Source organism: Paroedura picta, chromosome 7 (genome assembly GCF_049243985.1).
Source record: "Paroedura picta isolate Pp20150507F chromosome 7, Ppicta_v3.0, whole genome shotgun sequence".
NCBI classification, from domain to species: domain Eukaryota; kingdom Metazoa; phylum Chordata; class Lepidosauria; order Squamata; family Gekkonidae; genus Paroedura; species Paroedura picta.
In genome coordinates, this window is record NC_135375.1 from 47,200,886 (window position 1) to 47,218,817 (window position 17,932).

At 41.4% G+C, this 17,932-nt stretch overlaps 1 long non-coding RNA gene across 1 annotated transcript in view; it reads left to right on the plus strand.

Annotated features, from left to right (window-relative positions):
• Positions 1-17,438, plus strand: part of LOC143841781 (uncharacterized) — a 75,373-nt gene extending 57,935 nt beyond the window's left edge. Inside the window, exon 3 of the long non-coding RNA XR_013232822.1 lies at positions 17,396-17,438. This is a non-coding gene — a long non-coding RNA (uncharacterized LOC143841781). The remainder of the gene's footprint in view (positions 1-17,395) is intronic.
• Positions 17,439-17,932: the final 494 nt, after the last annotated feature.

The following is a 17,932-nucleotide window of genomic DNA, read 5'->3' on the forward strand; positions in this document are numbered from 1 at the left end:
ATTCTTGAGCAGCATGACAATGTACCTAAGCAACATGACCTTGTAGTTATGGATGACTTCAACTTTACTGATGTTTGCTGATGAACTTCTAAGCATCCAAAGTCTTTCAACTTCCTGACCTTTCTGGCTGACAACTTTTCTTTTTTTCAAATGGTGGAGGAAGTTATTAGGGGTTCATCCATATTCAAACTAATATTAGCCAAAATGCAAATGGGATAGTGTGGGGGCTTTAGGGGAAGGTGATCATATCCTAGAATTCCTTTTGCTAAGAGGGCAAGGCATTTTGCAAGCAGATGTATATGTTAGATTTTAGCAGGGCAAACATTAATGAATCATGATAAGAGTCATTCCAAGAATGTTGTAAGGGAAAGGAGCAAGTGAAGAGTGGGCTATCCTAAAACAGGAACTCTTGCAAACTCAAGCCTTCACTATCCTAACATGACAGAAATGTGGGAGGGGATCCAGGAAGACAGTGTGGATGAACAGAGAACTCCATGATAAGTAAAGAATAAAAATAAATATTCAAGAAATAGAGGAAAGTATATACCTCCAAAGAAGAGGGCTGCTGGGCACTGTAATCTAGCCGTTAGAGAGGCCAAAAGTCATAGTGAGCTGAGGTTGGGTACCATAACAAGAAAAGCTTCTTCAGTTTTATGAGGACCAAACACAAAGTAGGTAAAAGGCCCACTCTTGGGAGAAAATGGAGAAACTGACAGAGGCATCTTCAAATATTTAAAAAGGTGCCATATAGAGGATGGACCAGAGTTGTTCTCTCTTGCCCCGGAGGGACAGACCAGAACGAATGGGATGAAATTAATTCAAAAGAAATTCCATGTAAACATCTGGAAGAAGTTCCTGACAGAGAGGTTTCTCAGTGGAACAGGCTTCCTCGGGTGGTGGTGGGTTCCCCATGTTTGGAAATTTTTAGACAGAGGCTAGATAGCTATCTGACGGAGAGGCTGAGTCTGTGAAGGCTCAAGCGGGTGGCAGGTTACAATAGATGAGCGATTGGGATGTGAGTGTCCTGCATAGTGCAGGGGGTTGGAGTAGATGACCCATGAGGTCCCTTCCAACTCTATTATTCTATGATTCTAGGACAGAGAGAAAGTAGAAAGGATCCCTCTTTTCCCTGAACAAGAGGACAGAGTTATTTAGAGATGGCAGTGGAAAATGGTAAGGAAACAAATGTTCACAAGTTTGTTTCTCACTCAACTAGCAAGCTTGCCAAATTCAGTGTAATCTCTACTAGGTCAAGGTCCATAAAAGATCTCTTCCTCAAATTTATGGCATTTCAACCAGTTCACATTTGCTGGTTTAAGTGATTTCTCACCATACAGTCCTGTTCAGGATTAACTTTGCCGTAGAGGTCAGTTAGTGATTAAGAGCTAGTGCTAGCAAAGCCCCATCTTCATAGAAAAGAAGCCCATGAAAAGGACATGTACAGTCCATAAATCTGATACTTTACATTTGTTGTTCAGCACAGTTAACCTCAGTTGGGTATTTTGGTTTACGGGGTAAATAGATAAGCCAAAAATGACACTTTGCTGGAGAAGACTCAATGTTCCCAGAAGAAAAATGCTTACTTAAAAAAAAAATCAATTTCTGCATGTTGGTCTCCTCTGATCTAACTAGCACACAACACTATTTACTAAGCTTCACAACGACTATAACAAATAGAGTTATATAGCAGATGTCCTAAGGATAAATGGTTTCAATTATTTTATTCTGTGGAACAATGAAAGTAATGCTGATGATGTTGCTGCTATGAGAACAATAGCATTATTCCCACTTTTTAGACAGGATGAGCTATACTATGGAAACCTTTGCACCATTTAGAGGTCATTATAAATTGTGGACATATTAGTGTCTAATATAACATGAACCCATTTTTGAATCTTTATAGCAACATATAAAGCTAAAATTGGAACACATTCTCTAACAATTCTGAACCATTCTTGGATTAAAGTACAATGAAGTATATGTGCACCTGTGTAATGTATATATGCAATTATGTATTTCTTTGACATGATAGCAGTGGCATGGCAGGGTGGAAAGAGAATCAGTAGGCACCTATTCTAACCATCCCATTTAATTTGTATACAACCATGCTGTTCCTTCTCCTGGCTTGCTTAGTTTACTTTCTTTATTTTTTTTTCTTCCCCAAAGTATCCAAAGTGATTTACAAAGATGGAGGATATAATCCAAATCACAAAATGAATAGACACAGAAAAAGAAAAGAACAAGCAAAGAAAGCCAATAAAAGGCACATGCAGACCACATGTCAAAAGTGTTAAACTATTTCCACTGGTTTACAATGTGTGTCCAGGTGCAATTTAAAATGTTACTTTGTATCTATAAAGATTACATCGATTTGAGGAAATAAAACCAAAGCCTGGTGGCATCGTAATGTAAGCCAACAGCTTTTATTTCAGCATAAGCTTTTGTCAGTCAGAGTTGAGATGCTTAGGAAGGTGTCATCAAAAGTTTTTGTTCACTACAACCGACAAGCATGGCTGCCCCCTGCAATTACGCATCCTGGACCCAGTTCTGCCATCACACCTTTATTCTCTTTCTTCATTTTGTTTATCAAGACTCTCTGCCAGAGATATGATGCAGAAATGAGTTTCCAGCTGAGGTGGAAAGCCAGCAGAGAAGGGAAATCATTGAGGATAATACAGCATAACTTAATCATACTCATGAAAACAAAGGCAGCCTTGGAGTGACATACTCCCACCCCCCATTTCCCTAGCACCTAGCACCAGGCCATGAATCAGGACATCACTGGAATTAATAAAAGTACCTTCAGACACAAAGGATCCTGTTAGATTAACATTCCTGCCAACCAATACCTTGATTTACATTAACAATCTTTACTAGAAGTTTCTTCATTAACATTGTCCCAATTATGGTCCACTGAAATGTTCTGTAACCCCCCCCCTCCCCCATGCACACTTCAGGACATATATAAGATCCTTATCCAGTTCCCCTTCACCATTGGGGGCATCTTCCCTATATGGAAATACTCTCATAACTTTGGAACTTCCTCATATGGCCAACGTGGGATCATACTTATGGAAGCAAGAATATAAGAAATGGCCCTACTGGATCAGATCTGTGGACCTTCGAGTCCAGCACTATTGAGGACCAACAAAGCAGGCATAAAAATCTAATGCTTTCCCTGATGCCATCTTACAGCTTTGGGATTTAATGCCTCTGTTGAGGATGTTGGGATTGCCTTCCATGAGCTATTAATGGACCTGTTATCTTTGAATGGCTAATCCTCTTTTAATGCTCTCTGTGCTAATGGCCATCACTACACCCAGCGGCAGCGAAATCCACAGTTAACTCAAGTCATGGAAACACAGACTTGCTAAACTGCTTGTCAGTGAAATTGACATTCTCCAAAACAAAACCATTCAAACACCATCAGCAAGGACAGAAAGTTCTGGGGATAGCAAATCCCATAAACTTGGTGCCACTACAAAGAAAGCTTTTGCTTGTGTACCCACCTTCCACTTCCACACATCAGATGTTAGAGAAGTGTAAAGAAGAGCCTCTGAGGCAAGAGCAGAATCACCCTTGAAAAGCCAGTGCCTGCTCTGGCACCCACCCCAAAAAGAGAGGGGGAAAGAGGCAGTCTGTATGCCCAGCTACTGGCCAGTCCTGGACCCCCTGACCCCATCAACAGAAGTAATAGAGTTTCTTGAGATCCTTGCAGGTGCTGTCTGCCCCTTGACTCACACAGTTTCCACACCAGAAGCTTCATGCCAGTCTGCAGGCTGGAGTTTGAACCAGGGCACATTGCCCTGCCCCTTCCTGCATGGGGAACATTTGGCCCGGTGCACCTTGTTCACCCTGGATTTGTGCTCCCATATGGGAGCCAGGGCAGCAAAGTTCCCAATGTGGAGTCATGTAAGGGATGGTTGGTCCTTCTTACAATCTTACTGGTATGATTGTGGGGTGAGCATTTGTTCTCACAATGCCTCTTAATTAATCACACTGTGGTGCTTACCTACATTTTATTAATCCTCACAAAGTTTCTCCCAACATGTTTCACATCATTAACGTTAATGGGTGAGACATTAACCTCTCCTGACTTAAACGTGTGCTGGAATCTGACACTGGAAAAAAATGTGTTTAATTGATAAAGACAAGCAATAAAGGTTAGAATTCAGCTGACAAAAAGGATTGTGAAATCACCGTATTTCGCTGTAATACCAAACTATACTCACATTGATATGCACTAGAATTATGTAAAATTGCCAAATATATCTGTATTGCTTAAGAGGAAAGTTTGCCATTAATCCTGTTAGAAGAGCTTACAGTACCGAATACTAAACTTATAATGCATAACATTATATCAAGGAAAGTACGTGTGATACCATCTCAAAGTCTGTAGTACGTTTGTATCAGTAGTTTCAGGAAATAATAGTAAAAAAAAAAAAAGGCCAAAACAAGCACCTGCCCCAGGATGAAACATATATCTTTTGTTGTTCTTTGTGGGCATACATACAAGAATGGGGAAAAAAACCAAAAACAGTAGCATTGTATCTTTTTAAAAAGAACATAGCGATAAAAACATCTCCTGCTGAAGTAATAAAAAATAGAGCATCATATAAATTAAGACAAATGAAGGACAAGGGCAAATCTCATTGTTCAATATTTTTAAACCTAGCTGTAGTATTGACAATTTTATGAGTCTGTTGATTGATGGCTGCGTATCAGATCAGAAATATTGGAAGAGCCCAGTTCAGGGAATAACCATTTTGACACATTCAGCAGTGAGACCTTTAATCAAAGTATCTGTTCATATGGCAGATTATTCGTGTTGTACAAAGCAAACAGACTCCCTGACACCTACTGTTTATTCTTGATTTGATGGGGGGGGGGATTATATTTAACAAGAATTGTAATTTATAAGTTTAAAACATTGTCTTTATGTGTGTGTTGTTGTTTTTTTTTAAACTGAGTTCAGATATGTCAGCCAGATAATAAACTGTTTTTGACTTATTCACAAAACAGAGAGTCATAACAGAAATGTTTCTGAGGAAATTTGGACAGTTGCTACAATGAACATTTCTACTGTGGCATTTTTTATTAAACTGACTGTTCCTTAGTGAAAAGTAATGCTTTTTCTTTAGTCTAAAGTAATGCCACTGTCTCCAGAGTCAATTTGTTCTAGATTAGACCCTTTGTTCTAAGTGATAGCCAGTGTACTGAAGAGTAGTTCAGGTTTCAGACCAGGATCTGGGAGACCTCGGCTCAAATCCTCACCTGGTGCTGGAACCGTGGGCCAGTCACATGTGCTCAGTCTCACCTGCCTCATAGGATTGTTTGAGGATAAAGAGGAGGAGATGATGTAGGCTACTTAGGTAGGGTATAAGGAGAAAGGCAGAGTATATATGAAATATATAAAGTCATACCTGAATAAATAAATATAAAGCAAAGTCAGGGTTGCAGAGGTATTTCATATTGGCTAAGCTGAACCCAGACCATTTTCAAAGGCAACCCCACATGAAGTACATTACAGAAGTCTAAGATTACTATGGCCAGATCACACATTTTGAGAAACAGCCATATCTACTGAATCAACCAAAGCTGGTAAAAGATATTACCTGTTATAGATGAAAACTGGGCCTTCTATTGTAGGGAAGGATCCAGCGGTACCCTCAAACTATAAACCTGCTTCTTCAGGGGAACCCTGACACACTCTTGGATATGCTGACTCCTCAGTCTCTGCACAGCTTTGTTATTGACTGGTAGACATTCAGTCTTATCTGAACCTCTTTCTCTTTGCCACCTCCAGGCATCTTTTGGCATCTTTTTGGGACTTCCATCAATCCACCTGACTCAGCTTGGTGTGGTGGTTAAGAGCAGTAGCCTCTCACCTGGATAGCCAGGTTTGATTCCCCACTCCTCCACATGCAGCCAGCTGGATCACCTTGGGCTAGTCACATTCCTGTTAGAGCTGTTCTCAAATTTCAGTTCTGTCAGAGCTCTCTCAGGCCCACCTACATGACAGGGTGTCTGTTGTGGAGAGTGGAAGGCAATTGTAGGCTGCTTTGAGATTTCTCTGGATAGTAAAAAGTGGATATTAAAAGAACAACTCTTAAGATGAAATAGAGCTGGACATCAGTTGCATATCAGTAGTACCTTATTCCAAATCCTCTGATGCTCTGACAGCATTTCATATTAGATGTTAAACAGAACGGAGGACAAAATGGAACCCCTGCAGGATTATGTAGCATAAATGCCTTGGGGCCAAGTAGTAGCCCCCCTATACCACCTTCTGGAATTGGCCAGTCAAGTAAGAATGCAACCAGTGAAGCATGGTGTTCACTCCCAACTCACAAGTATACCATGCCTCAAACCTCTCAAATGTCAGTGAGGTTTAGGAGAATCAGCAGGGACTTATTACCCCTGTCACTGTCCTTGAAAAGATTATTTCTCAGGGTGGCCAAGGCCATTTCTGACCCAAATTCTGGACTGAATCCAGATTGAAATGGGTCTAGAAAAATATCCTGCTTGTTCACATAAGTAATACCTATGTTTCTCCATCAGATAGGAATGCCTCGGTATTTTATATTTAGTAATCTATAATCTATATTTTAAAAGCACTTCTTATCACATTGTATAGAAAGCAAGCGGGTAGGTCTCATTGCATTCTCAGTGATATGATTCATTGCCAGGTCCATTTATATTGTACTTTTTCTCATGCCAAACACTTCATTTATATTTCCTCATTTATCATCACAACATCCTTGTAAGATAAGCCAGCATTATCCTGATAGTACATATAAGAAGTTTGGACTTTCCAAGACTTTCTAAGTTTATGACAGAGCTGAGACTCAAATCAGGTAGCACTTTGGCTACTTCAGACCTTATCACTGTTACACACATATTCAGTGGGTGTTGACCCCTGCCTGTCAACAGTATGGGAAGAATAGCATTGACATAACTTACAGGAATGCAGCATGTGATAATCAGCATAGGAAAAAGAAACAAATCATTTATAAAAGGTAGAACATCTGTTGGTTATGTTCTAACATGGACAGAACTATGTCTCTTCCCGAAGGCCTACCTCCTCCTACCAATATAATGTCAGTCTTTGGCAGTCGTTGGCAGAAGAGAGATGGCAGCCATTCCCTGCAGCTATGATCTTTATATGTCCTGCATGGATCTTCCCATACAGTTCTGTCAAGCACTTGCTAGATAAATAATGTTATTTTTAAGAACCACAAAATTGTGCCACAGAAGTGGACCACATGAAGACTCGCATGAAGAAAGGTTTGTCAACAGGTAGTAGAGGGTGGGGTGAGATCGAATCCCGAGAGCATTACTAATAATTTCAGACTTTTTATAAATGGGAAACTGCATATGATTTGCTTAACGTTAGTCATGTTCCACCTCAAAACATGATTCTAGAGTTCGTTTCATTCTTTTCCTAGCTTTCATTTCAACCCCTCTTTTCCTGGCCCAGTACTTTGCATGACTCCATTGTGCATGGTATAAACAACTTTCCACAGCAAAATCAACCCACATTTTCAGTCCTGATAAAACTGTGCAGAATCTAATGGTATTGAATAGCAATGTATTCTGAAGAAGTTATCAAGGAGTTGTGCTCTCTTCTGCCTTGACTTTTTCTGTTATTAAAATAATTCCACTTTCAAACTTTGAGGGATTTTAGCATAATTAACACTACTTCCATGTATCTGAAAATTCTTTTGAAATATATTTCAGTTTCCATCTCAAAGTTCTGGGAGAAAGACACAGAGAATAAGTTTCTTGAGGTGTTTTTCATCTTCTCCCCCTCCTTTTCAATTCCATGCATCTTCAGACCAGTGACTCAGAACAGCAAACAAACTGAAAAGGAGCTAGACTGACAGGGCTGCCATTTTACTGTCATAAATTTGATCCCCTTAGGCACTTTATGCTGAGAAGACAATAAGTTAAATTTTGATCTCAGCTGCTCCGGAATAAAGTTGGTGTAGCATAGCAGAATGGATGGGTTTAAAATCCTAAGCAAAAGTGAGTTCATTAGCATTTATAGACTTTCCTCATTGAACATTCATATCTTGCATCTTTATGAGGTTAGACCCAGTTCTTATAATTTTACCATTGTGGTAAGGTTCAAAATTTAGTTATGAAACTAAATGTTAGAGGGAAGAGAACTTGATTCTATAAGAATATAATTTCAGATGTTGGCTGTAAAGAAATAATTTAAGATATTAGCTTTTGCCATGAGTTATTGGACTGTTTGAAAGCAGAATAAAAATGACATCATTTTCTATGTTGATAAGGACATTAGGAGAAATCATATATACTTTGCTTAGCACATCATTCTTATATATCTGCACTGCATAACTCAGAATTATTTCTTCAAGACATCAGACAAAGGCATGATGTATTCAAACTTAACATATCTTTTAGAGATACAGAGAAGAGATGGATATAATTATCACAAAAAGACGGGGATAATAATCTAGCACATTATGGTTTGTATCCACCATAATAAGAAAGGCATGAAGCTCAAGAAATGGGACTCATGCCCTTACCTTTCCTGTTCCATCTCACTGAACTTCCAAAATTTCATCCTGGAGGGCAGGTTGGAATTCCAGTGGCCAGTATCCATGGGATTTTAGGCTAGGGACAAGGGGTCAAGATAACATTACACAATGATCGATTTCATATATAGCCAAAACCCCAGATGTGATACGTGTGTCAGATAATGCTCTGGATGTCTTTTAAAAACTCAGTAGCTGCCATGGATTTTGGGGAGCAGACAGAAAGCCATGCTTAAATTACATCCTTGTCTTCAGCCAGAAATTACATCATAAGTTCTGCAATGCTATTTTTGCCCCAATACTAGGATCACTCTGGCTATAATGGCAGCATAGGACAGGAGACTATTATAAACAACAGGGGTCAGTTATGGAGTCTGTACTGATATGGGGTAATTGACAAAAATTACCTTTCCATTGTTTAAAGATTACAGTGGGATATGACCTATGAACTGAAGCAAGGGGGGATATATTATATAAGGAGCTGAGCCAGCATAGGTTAGCATGTTGCACTAGGATCTGGAAGATCATTCCTGCCTACTGCTGTTTCCTCAGAACTGACTCACAACTAAAACAATACAACAAACATATTAGCCACTAGACAAAAGTCAGTGAGAGTTCATCCCATATGTCTCTGTCCAGATTCATAAAGTGTCACTGATTTGCACTCTTTGGTTAGCACTCCTTGGTCACTGGTTTCCTAATTTTTTGATTTCACCCCATCAACCAAATTTTCCCTATTGGTTAAGATTATATCAAGGATAGTTGACCAATTTATTCCTTCCTTCAATTTTTGCAAGACAAAGTTTTCAACAAGATATATCAGAATAGAATTGGATATTCCATCATTGACTTGCAGGAGGGCATTATGTGCTGGAATTAGACCAATGTTTATTTATTTATTTTTTATTTATTTAGATTTATATACCGCCCTCCCCGAAGGCTCCCGAAGGATGTTGGGATGAACAAGGCCACAGCTTTATTACCTCCCATGGAAGGGTTGGCACAGCATGGGAGAGGGAGCCTGACCTAGCAGTCAGCAGACTGCACCAATAACTCACGGAGTCCAGAGTCACCCTGGGGACCCACACCATTCCCAGCCAGGAGAGCAGATGCCCTTGTCTACTGAAGTCCGCCACTACAGGAAGTGACCTATGCAGGGGAGCCACTGGGTGCCAATATGATTTGACTGCCCCCAGTCTACCTGGCAAATGAGCCCCTGGCCTCTCAGCTGGGTGAGCCATGCTTGTATACGTGCTGCTTCATAGAGAGGCCCTGAACCCCAGGGAGTCTGATCGCATGCCGGACTCCCTGCAACAGACTCCATCCCATACAGACTCGCAGCATACAAACAATTATAGAACAAAACATCTACCTCAAAACCCTGAACAATTCTGCATACAACAACATAGTGTGGGTGGGTGGGAGGGAAGCAACTCCTGTGGCATTCCAGGCGAAGAGGGCAAGACCCACACATATGGTGACTTAAATAGTTGCCATGGGTCCTGCCCAGTCGTTGATGCAGTGGCAACTGCATTCTGGCTTCAGGGTGGTCGGCTCTCCTTCCCAGCAAGCCCTCTGCTGCATCAACTTTTGACCAAGGTTAAGCCTTGGCTGTGTTTTTAGTGGAGTTGTCTTCAGACTGGTAGCAGGATAGTGGAAGTCTCCACAATTGGTAATTCATGATGATATGCAGTATCTTTGAAAAATATGTTTACCAAATCCTTGTAATTAGAGGGGATTTACAAGAGCATTAAGAACATCTTTGCTAATGGCACATGGTCCATGTGTTATGCATTGAAATGAGGAATTAGAAGCCAGATGGAATCAAACAACCCTGTGTACCACATATCGTGTTTTCCTGAAAATATGACCTACTCCAAAAGTAAGACCTAGCAGTACTTTTTGATGCACCGCTAGTATAAGCCCTCCCCCGAATATAAGACCTATCTCTAACTGGTCCTTAGAGCCAGGGCTGGCCTTAGGGGTGTTCTTGTAGGGGTGTTTGTGGTCATACAGGGTACCGGGCCAGCTGATATTCAAATCTGCAGCACAAATGTACGTTATGCTGCTGTGCCACTCGTCTCCCCACTGGCAGCGATACACACTGCAGAGTCCTGTCCCTGCTCACTCAGCCTTTGTTAGCTCCACCTACAATCCCAGAATCCCCCAGCTTGACAGAAGCTGTGCCCTGCACTTAAGGTACGATTTAACGGGTTCTGGGGGGGGGGACTGAAATGTAACATTTTTTGGGATGTCAATAAATATAAGACCTACCCGAAAATAAGCCCTAGTGCATTTTTTTTTACCTAAAATTAATATAAGACACAGTCTTATTTTGGGACAAATATGGTAACTGCAAGCTGGGCCCAAGTGTTTCATACTCCTTGGCCAGGGTCACTAGCTCCACTATCACATCAGGACTCCAGAGAGCTGAAGACAGATAGACTTGGTTGATATGTATTAATGCTATATTGTTACATCTATGTTATACTGTAAATTTCAATTGCCTGCAAATTGTTATCAACAAAAACTGTCATTTCTCCTATCTGCTGGTGTGCTTATTGGCTCCAGCCTCTAAAAAAGAACCATTGCCAAGTTTTTTTTGGCAAAACAGGTAGTCTGTGTAGACAAAGCTTTGTTTTCATTAGAATTTCCATTCATTCTTACGCAGATGCCCTTGATAAAGCTACAATATTACCCTCCTGTATTTCTTTTTCAGTATGTACATTTCAACATAGAATGCTACCTCTCCTCATTGTTCTTTTTGATCCAGTTAAGTCATTCAGTGGCTATGCTTCAGCCTTGGGGATCATCCCACCCAATCTCACTTTTTAATACTCCCATATATTGCCCATACTTTAAGCCTTAGAATGTAGATACGAACAAAAACACACCATCAATCACAAATACATTTCCTGTTATTTTATTTTAGGCAATCTCCACAACTTCCACAACTCCTCCTATAATAATCAAATCCTTGTCATTAGTTTTTACCTTTGACTTATGCTTCCCCTTAACACAGGATTTAGTTTTCAACTCTCATGAACTGCTTTACCAGGCTTCTGCCAAATACCTTCTCCCCAGTCCTTTTTGAATCTGTCTCTCACCATTAGGGGACTTTAGGCTTTGGCCACAGCAACCAAATCCTCTTGATGACATCATCTCTGCATCTAATTTTGCATCTGAAGTACTCTTCTGTTTCTTTGTAGGCGTTTACTTTTTACAGAAAGAACTGATGAAAACACTGTGGGCAAAACATTCCTAATGGTGTTGAAATTGATTTTCTTAGATAATAACATTTCTCCTCAAAGAATGCAATTAGGGAAATCTCTCTTTACTTTTGCATTAGCCTTCATATACCACAACTGTGTGCCCAGGTTTTAAAATGTACAAGAGAAACTTACGTCTGTTTGGTCAATTTGTTTTTCCCAGTGCTCATAAATAAGGGTGCCAATTAGTGCCAAATTTGATGCAGAATCTAAGAAAGAGGAACACAGTCAACACATTTCACATTTAATTGCAGCTGTCAGAAGATGATAGTTTTCAGACTTTGCCAATATGGGCTTGAACTTGAAATATGGACTCAAGGTTGAAAGACTGTCCTTACAAAATATAATCCTTTTCAATTATGCTCCTAGTTACAGGCGGTTGTAAAAAAATATGTGTTCATGCTTTTGAAGTCTTTCAACCAAATTGTCACATTCTGATAAAAAGTCTCCCTTGGACTGGCAGAGCCTTCCTACACTTACCTGCCGTGTTTGGGGATGGCTGGGAGGCTATGTTGATATCAGAGCTGGATATCACAAGCCCGCCATTAACATCAGGCCACAGCCAGGTAACTCCAGCAATGTTGGGATGGCAGGGGGAAAACCCCCCTATACCCACGTAACCTGGCGGAACAGTGCTGAACAGCTGCAGCAAAGTGATGTGAACTGCTGGGAGAGGGGCAAGGTGAGCCCACACAGAATTGCCTACAGGACCAGCCATGGGAGAGGCAGGAAGGCCTCACCAGCACACCACAGGCTAGCTGGCCAAGGTGAGTCAGCCATCACAGGGCTAGAGTAGGTGGGGAAGGAGCCACAGGAGGGTCCTGGAGACAGGCTAAGGCAGGGGATTCTGACTTCCTGGAGCAGCACTAGCTAACAGTAGGTTGTTTTGAAGGCTTAAATCAGATAGATAGATGAAGGAAGAAAGCATTAAGGCAGGCTCAGAAATTTGGAATGAGTCAGGCCCCATCCACTGTTAGAAGGCATTGGCAGAGCCCAGAGGAACCCCACATACAGGCAGGCCTTCATTAGGAACAAACCCATCTGGTAGTCTCAATCACACCTAAGCTGTCAGAGAGTAGACTAAGGGCCAGGGATCATAGAATCATAGAATCATAGAGTTGGAAGGGACCTCATGGGACATCTAGTCCAGCCCCCTGCACTATGCAGGTCACTCATAACCCTATCACTCATCCACTGTAACTTGCCACCCCCTTGAGCCTTCACAAAATCAGCCATCTTTACAGAATCGGCTATCTTTGTCTGGATAAATGGCTAAGTGTGTTGTGAACCCCCCCCCTCCTATTTGCTGAGATGTGCTTGAGATATGCTAATGAAAGGAGAAGACTAGACGGCATACCCACCAGTACATTAACACACATACACACACCCCGGACACACACACAGGAGCTGTAATCTGGCAAAGTCAGTTTGGAAGAAAAAAACTGCAGTGCTCGCAACTTATTAACGGCACTTTCAGAAGGGACTTTTGGACAATTGAACTAAAAATAAAACGGGGTACATTTGTAAGGTCAGGAGCTATGGATCTCTTTTAACTTGAATCTACTCTGGCACAAGCCCTCACAAGCCAGAGCCTCAGCACTGAATGTGTCTCACTATAGAACTATAATGCAATATTGTTGTACTTTGAAATTTATACCTGAGCATTTGGTTACGGTGTCAGCTTTTAGCAAAAGGGCTTCTTGAGAAAGTAGTTTTTCAAGCAACATATTCAGAAACATCAGGTGGCATATTTGTTCCTGTATCTTTTCAGATGTATCTGTATACTTGTATTTCATACAATATACATAGCAATGTTGCATTAAATGCTTTATGGCCAAAAAGAATTTGCTCCAGTCTGAGCCCATCAACACGTGCAAAACATTTTTGTGCTGCCGGACTTATTCCCATCAGCAGAAGAAGTAGATCATATATGAAAAGGAATCCATGGCATCTAATTGGTGTGCAGGAGGTCAGTCTCTGGCATCTCCATCTAAAAGGATCTGGCAGTAAGTGGTGTTGAAAGACCTCGGCCTGAGACCCTGGTGAGCCACTGCCAGTCTGGTTAAATGAAACTGACGTTGAGGGACCCACAGTCTGACTCAGGTTAAGGCAGTTCTGCCTGCATCCTCTGTATGATGAGCTGCGTCCTTCACTGAATGATGAGAGAACACTTGCAATCAGAGGACCTTCATAAACCTCTGTACCTGTAAGCATTTCTAGGATTGGGAAATCTTCTTTTATGTTTCCCCTGAGCGAGGGTACTTAGGGCTACAGTGAGAAATGTCTGTATGTTCCAAAACAGACAGAGTTATTTCAGCATAGATCATCACAGTTACATAACAGAGACCTTTAAAGTATTTATTTCATTTTCTTTAAAAGACCCTGCTTTAGCTTCACAAATTCACTGGCCGACACAACAGGATAAGGAGCAGGACACACACATTGCTAACTGCCCAGCAAGTCAAAAACAACGTAGAATTAAGAACAGACTTAGAATCATAGAATAAAAGAGTTGGAAGGGATCTCATGGGTCATCTAGTCCAACCTCCTGCTCTGTGCAGGACACTCACATCCTAATCACTCATCTACTGTAACCTGCCACCCCTTTGCCTTCACAGAATCAGCCTCTCCGTCAGATGGCTATCCAGCCTCTGTTTAAAACTTTCCAAAGATGGAGAACCCACCACCTTCCGAGGAAGCCTGTTGCACTGAGAAACCGCTCAGACTGTCAGGAACATCTTCTGGATGTTTAGATGGAATTTCTTTTGAATTAATTTCATCCCATTGGTTCTGGTCCGTCGCTCCGGGGCAAGAGAGAACAACTCTGCTCCATCCTCCATATGGCATCCTTTTAAATATTTGAAGATGGTTATCAGATCCCCTCTCAGTCGTCTTCTCTCCAGACTAAACAGACCAAGCTCCCCCAACCTTTCTTTGTACATCTTGGTCTCCAAATCCCTCACCATCTTTGTTGCCCTCCTTTGGACACGCTCCAGTTTGTCTACATCCCTCTTCAGCTGGGCTGCCCAAAACAGAATACAAGTACATAGGCTAACACACCTAAAAGAGTTTTACCTTTCACCAGATACCACCAAAATATTATTGCAAATGGGGTTCAAACCTTTGGTACTTGGGTTGCATTAAATAATTCTGTAAAGAAAAGTGAGCAACAATTAGAAACAAAACATATAAAAGCTCCTGCAGTTTACATCAGAATTCAAATCATGCTCAGCTGGCAGAGAATTTGTGGACCACATGCTACTTTTTCTCAGTATGATTCAATATTATTCACTGTTTTACATTGTTGGCAAGGCACAGCTATTTGGCATTCGTCATTTCTGGTAGCATACCGACTAATGATTTCAATGCAAGTAAAAAGGCCAAATATCACTCTGACCGAAATGTAAAATAGTACAAATATATTGTCACTGAAAGATAATATGTATGGAAAAGAAGCATTGGAGATAAAATAGCAGGGAAATATGTGGTAACAATTTATATGTATGCTAGTGCAGTGGTGGGTTCACAATGATTGATCCAGTAAAATTCAGGAACCACCAGAAAGTGGATTTTAGAGGGATCCAGACATGTTTTATAATTCATTATGGTGATTTTATTGAAATAATGATATCCACATCTGAACTCAAAGGGTTAGAAATTTGTATAAATTACTTCACAAACAGTATTTGAAAGTTGAAATATGAGGATTCTCAATACATCTGTGATGGGCATTATCTTACATGGAAACTTAGAGCCTAGTCTGAGCTAAGTTTGCAAAGAATGATGAACAATTTTATTTCTATCCAATATGTTCCAGGGACCTGCTCAAAAGCACATGCATTTAAAACAGTACAACAAGACTAATAAGGAATAAACACAGTATAACACAAACACTGAGCTTCCTGAAATAAGATAAAACAATCCACATGTCAAAACAGACTATAAAACTACTAAAAAGCAATAAAACATCTTTGTTGAAATCATAGTTATAAAGGAATGTTTCAGCCTAGTTACAAAAGAAAAGTAAGGTAGTTGCTGGGAGAGCTTCATGGAGGAGAACATTCCAAAGGTGAGGCACCATCACCACAAAAGCACCACACACATTTAAAGACACTTCTTCAATTGTTATAATTTCACAAATACAGAGGTATTGTGAATGGAAACCAGATTCTTCATGATACCCTTTCAAGGCCAGGCTTAACATCAACACCAACACACCATACTTCTCTCCTACTACACTAAACTCAGAAATACTAGACCTGAAGTCTTTTTAATGCATTTCACCTGCAACAGCATCCAGAAATGGGCTTTCCATTCTCCTGGTGGGACCCTGGAATTACAGCACTTCTCCAGACTACAGAGATCACTTCCCCTGGAGAAAACTGATGCTTTGTAGGGTGGGCTTAATGGCATTGTACCCCACTGATATCCCTGACCTCCGCAGGCACCACTCCCAAATCTCCAGGAGTTTCTCTGCATGGGACTGATGACCCTATATCCCCATACCCTGTTGTTGGCCAGAAAGGACCTGGCAACCCTACCAGGGCATCATGCAATAAAAAAAAATCAGTTCAAGCCTGAAAATTCCCTAGAAACAAAAATGACTAAACTGAAGTTAGTGTGATCCATGCGACAGTCACCCCTAGGCTGAACTTCTGTAACTCACTCTATGCTGGCCTACCCTTATCCTTGATCCCGAAACTGCAACTGGTCCAGAATGCGTCCGCCAGGGTCCTCACAGCAACACCTCGGAGGTCCCACATCCAGCCCATCCTCCAGAAACTGTGCTGGCTCCCAGTGGAATTCCGGTTCAGGCTTAAAGTGTTGGTTATCACCTTTAAGGCCATATGCGGTCTGGGCCCAGTATACCTGAGGGACGGCCTCTCCACTTACACTCCTCAAAGAGCTTTGCGCTCTACTACTTCTAATCTCTTGGTGTTCCCTGGCCCCAAGGAAGCCTGCTTGATCTCAACCAGGGCCAGAGCTTTCTCCATTCTGGCCCCCACCTGGTGGAACAAGCTCCCAGAAGAGATCAGGGCCCTGACAGAACCTAAACAGTTCCACAGGGCCTACAAAAGGGAGCTCCTCTGCCAGGCATTTGGTTGAGGTCGATCCAAACCATCACTTCCAATTGGCCCCCAAGCCTCCCCCCCCCTATGATGTCTGACACTAATCTGCCTAACCCACTGGGTCCCAGTAAGAGTTGAGCTGAGGTACTTGCTATTCCACCATTTTCTAATGTTATTGTTGTTTTAATGTTATTACTGTTATCACCTGTTACCATATGTTATCTGTATATTTTCCTGTTCCCTGTAAACCGCCCTGAGCCTTCAGGGAGGGCGGTATATAAGTATAATAATATTTATATTATTCACAGATTCAATGGAAAATATAATAACATGAGGAAAAGAGGAAAACCCAAAGCATGCTGATTGATTCTATAAAGGAAATCACAGCCCTCAGTTTCCTCAACCTAAGCAAGGCCGCCAACGCCAGCCCCCCTGCAATTTTTCTTCCTTTGCTCCATTGATCAAAGCACCCCAATATGCCTCTCCTTTGCAGAACAGCCCCCTGGGATTTCTTCCTGGCCCAGGGTCCACGGGAGTCAACTCCTTGGTTTCTGCACCATCACCCCTGGAGCTGGCTGCAGTGGCAACAAGTGAGTGTCATGCTTAACACAATAGGGATAGAGGAGCAGGCACAATGGCAGGTGAGTCCCTTTATTCTATTTATTTGTGTGTGAAAAAAGAAAATGTAAGACAATCTAAGTCACTTCCATGGCAGTGTATGAGGCAGGGAGAGCTGGCTGAGTAACAAGAAAGACAAATCCCAATAACAAGAAAGACAAATCCCAATAACAACGGCTAGCTAAACTGCCGCTGGGGCCTGTAGATTTTCTCACCCTATCCCTGTGCTGTGCAATGAACCAACAATAGCACATGAAAGAAGGAATAAGCTAGTAATAGAGAGTATGGTGTTTTGGTAGCCTTGGCAGGAGGAAAACGAAGCATGAGATTGTTGTTTTTGCTACTCTTCCTCTTCATTACTTCCTAGTTGAAAAGGGAAATTGGACCATTTCCGCACTAGGAACTTTACTAA